The 6,000-nt window shown below is 57.3% G+C and overlaps 1 protein-coding gene across 3 annotated transcripts in view; it reads right to left on the minus strand.

Moving 5' to 3' along the window:
- The window catches only part of LOC105180951 (Krueppel-like factor 6), a 337,265-nt gene that overhangs the window by 43,454 nt on the left and 287,811 nt on the right, over window positions 1–6,000 (minus strand). The gene's annotated exons all lie outside the window — the stretch shown is intronic.

Genomic DNA, 6,000 nt, shown 5'->3' on the forward strand with positions numbered 1-6,000 from the left:
ACTGTATTATCATTCTTAAACCATCTCGCTATCGCGAGAGTCGCGCGCGAGGACGGCGGCGAGAAGGAAGAGCGGAGACGGAGACGGAGACGGAGACGTTTCGTTACGGCGGCGGCTCGTAAAGAAGCGCTACTCTGATTTTCCGTGTCGAAGATTAGATAGCGCGAGCTGCGAGCCTCGACGACGAGACGGCTATTTTCCCGGGCGATATCTATCTGGAGCATTGGAGACTATAATGTGCGCCGCTACGTGCGCCGATTTACTAACATACATTTACCATCGGCGATTTCCCGCCGATGGCGCGGCCGGCACCACCACCGGGCCGCGGTAATCGTTTCCCGTCGGAATGCGGCGCTATTGACGCTCGCTTTATCGATGCTCATACCGAAACAATGTAAGCCGGCGGTAACGGCGCCCTCTCGCGCTGATATCTCAATTTAAACCGCGATATGTATTTGCCTCGTATCGCGCGTCTCGACAAGCCGGCTGCCGCCGCCGCCGCGGCGATCATCGTGTCTGCTCCGTCATCAGCGCAGCAGCAGAGTTCGACGCTGCTCGAACGAGTCGCGGATACGCCTCCCTCCTTCCTCCCTCCCTCCCTCCCTCTTTCTCCCTCGGCGAAGCCGAGAACACGCGGTTTACAAGCGCGGCCGCTTGCTGCAAATTCGGCGGGGCTCGCTGACGCACGAGGGAATCTCGCGGCTAACGATTCCCATTCCGAGGCACGCCAGCGATCACGTTACTTTCATTAACGTGCACAGCGAGCAAGGCTCGCCGCCGCGGCACGTCCATGTATGCAACGTGCTGGCCGCACGTCGTGAACGGGCAGATCAGTCGCGGTCCGTGAGGATTTTTACGGCGACGTGCCGCTACCAGCGGCGGTCTCTCGCGCGCTCTCGTCGGCCCTGACCGCAACTTCTCGTTCTGCGCGCGCGGTAATGCCGCCGAAGATTGCGGCCGCTCGTAAAATCCGACGTACAGGACGAGCTGAGAGCGGCAACAGAGAGAGAGAGAGAGAGAGAGAGAGAGAGAGAGGGGGGGGAGCAACGTCCGACAACCGGGGAGAGAGCAAGTGATAACGTCAGCAGATATCAGAAAGCTCGCGCGCCGGTCGCGTGTGCGACTGTGCAAGCTCGATCAATTAACGGTACGCGGCAGTTACTGCGCGCAGACGAGCGCAGATAACGCATGTCGACGGTGCGATTATAAAGATAAACATACGCATCATGGGCGACTTGAGATATCGGTTAATGCCGGCGATAAGAAGCATAGAGAGTCGCTCGCGGAGCGGCGCGGCGGCCGAAAGAGCCGTTCGAGCGAAAATGCGATAACGCGCTTGAAACGCGATCAAAAGGATCGAACGTATGCGCGTGTGTATATATGCGTAAAAGCGTAGCGAAAAAGACCGCGGACTCGCGGCCCAATTACTCGCGCACCGTAATTACACCGTCTATATCCACATCTGAGTGTCTCGCGAGCATGAAAGACGGGAGATCCGTGCCGCGAGAAACGGCGCGCGGCGGCGCGCCTGCCTCCCCGTTGGGGCCTGAGCCGCTAATGAATTATGCCGAAAGTTGCCTAATAAGCGAGCCCATTCGTGCATAATCGCGCAATTAGTTTGATTGCCCGGGAGCAAAGTTTTTTAATAACACGTAATCGCGCTCGCCGTGCAAAGTTCGTGCGAGCGCGCCAAGACGAGCGCGTTATCGAAACACCGCGCCGCCGTGCGCGGGTCGTGCGAGTTAGTTACGCAAGAAAATCTCGTGCCATAAAGATTTTTATGGGTGCATCCTACGTGTCTCTCTCTCTCTCTCTCTCTCCCCCCCATGCCTCCTTCACCCGCCGACCCTGACCGCAACTTACGCGGTAATGCGATCAAACACCGCCAACGGTCGTAAACCCCGATGAACACCGTGGAACATTAAACCAGGCCGGAAAAGAACGACGCGGTCTGGAGGGAGGGTGGAAATGAGCGGGGGGAGCGAGGAGGAGGAAGCGAAATAACGCCGGAGGTACGAGGATCGTGCGATAGGATAATTTATGCGTTGCCGTTCGGCTTCATTAAGGGGAACACGTTTGAATACAAGGCGCTCGCGCATAAACCACTTAATAAGCGCGAGTTTCCGCTAACGAAATCCGCGGAGATCTCCGATCGATCGATCGATCGATCGAGCTTCGCAGGAGAGAACTCTCGTCTCTTTGCGAGAGACGCGGCGGCGACCGCAACGCGACGGCAGCGCGTGTTGCCGTCTCTCGCGATCTCTCCGAGACGCGTAATCCCCGCGGGACTCGAAATTGATCGACGCTTAATAAAAGAATGAGACTCATGAAACTTAACGTTATCTCGGTGTTGCAGCTTTCCGTTCCCCCTCGCGCGCCCGCGCCGAAGTTTATTTTGCTAATCGTTAAGCTCGCCGGAGCGCGCGCGCAACCCCTCGGTTTATAACTTTATAATCATTCTATAGCGCGGAGAACGCGCGCGGAACATTTCCCGTTACAAGCAACGTCTCGGTGCTGTAAGCCCGCCGCCGCGCTCGCGAGTGCGGGCGCGCGTACGAACAATGCGGGATACGCAAACTTTCGCGCGTAATCGTCGAATTTGCACATAAATCGCCGGAGAACACCACTCTCTCTCTCTCTCTCGCGCGCGCGCGCGCGCACCTCGCGATTTATCCCGCCTACGAGCAATTATTCACGCGCTCGCATCGGCGCCGCGGCGTCGCAGCGAGGCGAGGCGACACGTCGCGAGCTTTCCGGACGGAGAAATTAATTCCGCGATAAAAATCTGCGCGACTCGTAAACATTTTAACGGATAATTCGCGCCGCAGGCGCTCGTTGCTCGTTCGCGAGCGCGTCGTCCGCGCGGCCGCACGTCGACCGCAAATCGCGAGCGATCGTAAAGGGAACGGCGTGCAAGCGTTCGAGCGCTCGCGAACGGTGGACGGAGGAAGGACGAGGAAGGGACGGAAGCGAGAGAGATCGGAAAGGGGGAGAGATACCGCGTGAAACCGACGTGAGAGACCGAGAGAAGGCAGCGGAGAAGGCAACGGCCGATACCCGCCAAGACGTTTACGTCCAATTATTCAATTTAATTAACCGCCGCTATTAAACACCTCGGTCTTTACGGCCGGCAGTGCTTCTTGCGCGGCCAGAGATCAGCCGTGCTTTGCAAGTTCCGCTTTTACGACGGAACTTTGGCTTTCGTCGGGACTACCGGAGCCCGCGACGCGTCCGCGTGCTTGCGCCTCGTTACGCGCCGAAGAAACGGCTACGTGGCTGTGTCGCGACGCGACGGAGGAATCGGGATCGAGGATGTTTCGACGAACTTGAAGTTTGCCCCAGATTCCTCGTGCGTAATTTAATCCGGTATCTAATAACTGGGTGGGGGAGAGAGCCTGTCATTGCCGGGATGCGAAGCAGGAAAGATGGCAGATTTATGGAAAATACGACGCTTAATCGAGCATCCGTCGATGATGGCGGATTGTCTGCAATACCAGCGGGCAGGCACCAGGCGCTTCTGCGAAAACAAATTTCACGAGGTGGCGAAGAAGGGAAAAAAATGTGCGCGACGCCGCGAATAAAACGATCGCAGCCGCGAATGCGTCAAAGGCCAACTGCAAAAAGAAGAGCGTCGCGCCGCCGTCGAAGAGGACTTGGCGCCACGAACGGAATAAAAATGAAGGAAATAATAAAGCCAAAGAGAGATAAGCGTTTTACGGCCCGGCGGTATTACGATAATTGGCGAAACACAATACCCGCCCGGCGAACGCGACCGCCGCCGCGCCGTGTGTTAAACACCGTCTGGTCTGTCATTAAAAATGCAGCAACATCGCGGGCTCGTTAATGCGCGAGCAACAAAAAAAAAGAAAGAAAAAGGAACGAGGGGGAAGAAGGGGGGGGGGAGGGGGGAAAGGGCGCATCGCGTCGCCGCGTGATCGCTCTCGCGTCGTTCTGACCGAGCGCGCGATCCTGACGCTTTTTTACGCCGCGCGCGCGCGCGCGCGCGTAAATCCCGGCGGATTTAATACTCGTCTTAACGTCCGCGAGCGGTATGCAGATTTACGACGGCAATTTATTACACATTTTAAAGCCGATGACGTGGAAAACGCGAGGTGGGGGCGCTTCGGGGGGAGGGCAGAGGCGCGACTTGACGCCCCCGCTCCCCCCTCCCCTCCCCCCTCCGCAGCGAGCGGAATCGTGATCGAGAGCGATTATCGCATTAGATCCTGCTCCATTCCGACCTACCTAGGTAGGTAGGTAGGTAGGTACCTATACCCGGGAGCGCTCGTTCGCTCGTTCGTTCGATCGACCGCCGGAGAAATCGCGTCCCCGTGATCGCTGCTCCGACCAGGGGAAAGAAGGGCGACGTGAAAAAAGAGAGGATGGGGACTTGGGCGGGATGATATCGCGGAATCGTCGATTCGAAATCCCATGACCGAGCGACAGAGTGACTCCGTCAGGACGCAGGACGGGTGAGCCGGGGTAAGGCGAGGGAGGAGGAGGAGGAGGAGGCAGGACGAAGTCGCGTATTAAAATCGGCATAAAACGTTATTATCCGTCGGCGTAATTCCGCGGTACCTGATGGTAAGCCCCGGCGAGAATCGCGGGCTCGCAGTCGCCGGTACGGAAACTCCGACTGAGAGGGTGAGTTCCGCGTCGAACTTCGAGATAATGCACTACCCCACACCCGCTCTTCCTCTCGGCTGGCCTCGGCGATTTGCCCCTGCGCCACCTCTTCTCTCTCTCTCTCTCTCTCTCTCTCTCTCTTTCTCTTAGCCCTGCGCGCTCCCCGCGCCACCGCTCGGGCAAAAGAGCAAAGAATTCGATATCAAATTCTTTTAAGAAGAGGCCGCGCACCGGCGACGGGGGTGGATAGCCCCCGCCGTGTGCGGAAGGCGGGCGAGGTCGGGGAAGATATTGCTGCATTCCTACGGTACATAATGAGCTGTGAAATTTCGAGAAGGTCACTGTAAGTGGTCCGCCATCGGCCGTAGGAATGATATTCGTCGTCGGAAAGCCGACGCTCGCGACGCCGGGGAAATTCGGCGCTTTGAGAGCGACACTTTTCGTTCTTTTCTTCCGCGACATTGGCAGAATACCTCCGAGGGGGGGGGGGGGTTGCTCGTGAAGCGATTGGATCTGCGAAAGTTTAATCGATGAAATTATTTCCGACGGCCGGGCTTCTGTTTGTGTCGCATCTATCGCATCTTGAGCACGAAGGCGAAACGCGCTGCAAAGCGCCGAGGACGTTCAGTATAACGGCAAGATGCGATAGATTTTTATGTTACTGATAACTACGAGCGTGCAGCGTCTCAACTCAGATATGTGCAGACGCGAAGCGACGGAGAAGAGGTGATAACATTCTCCCTTCGCGAAGAGCGAGCGCGAATCGTCGATCCCCGGACGGTGTAAACAACCGCGTAGCCTTGAGTGGTTTACGGACGTGCCGTAAACAGTTCGATATCGATGCGCTGGAATCAGATCGCGTGATGAAATCTTACGTCGACGAGGCATAAAAGCGAAAGTGGACAACGATGATTAGACGGCAACGACCGAGACAATAACGAGGACGACGTCCGAAACGACCACGACGATGCCACGACGAGCGCGCCTCTACCTCGGCGACCTTGAACCTCCTCTCCCCCGCTTCTCTCCCCCTCAGCCCGCCCGTTCGCGACGGAATTAATCGAAGCCGCGGAACTCGATCGTAAATCATACGCGTTTTAACTCCACCCACCGACCGGATGATCTAACACCTGGCACGTAAAGAGCTTCCCCAGCTGGCGAGGTCGTAAACCGTCTTCCGGAACACAAACCGCTACCATCGGGATAGGCACTATCTCGCAGTGCTTACTGCAACGCCGTAAACCATTCCGCCACTCTCTGGCCGGTGAGCGTCTTTAAGACTTTGCGCGGCTTCCTCTCGCCATGATCCGGCGCGAAGAGACGCGCTATCGGGCCCCGATCGCGGTTTAGAGTTTCGCACCTCGCCGACATTAC

This window comes from Harpegnathos saltator, unplaced genomic scaffold (assembly GCF_003227715.2).
Source record: "Harpegnathos saltator strain DR-91 unplaced genomic scaffold, Hsal_v8.6 scaffold785, whole genome shotgun sequence".
In the NCBI taxonomy this organism is placed as follows: Eukaryota; Metazoa; Arthropoda; class Insecta; order Hymenoptera; family Formicidae; genus Harpegnathos; species Harpegnathos saltator.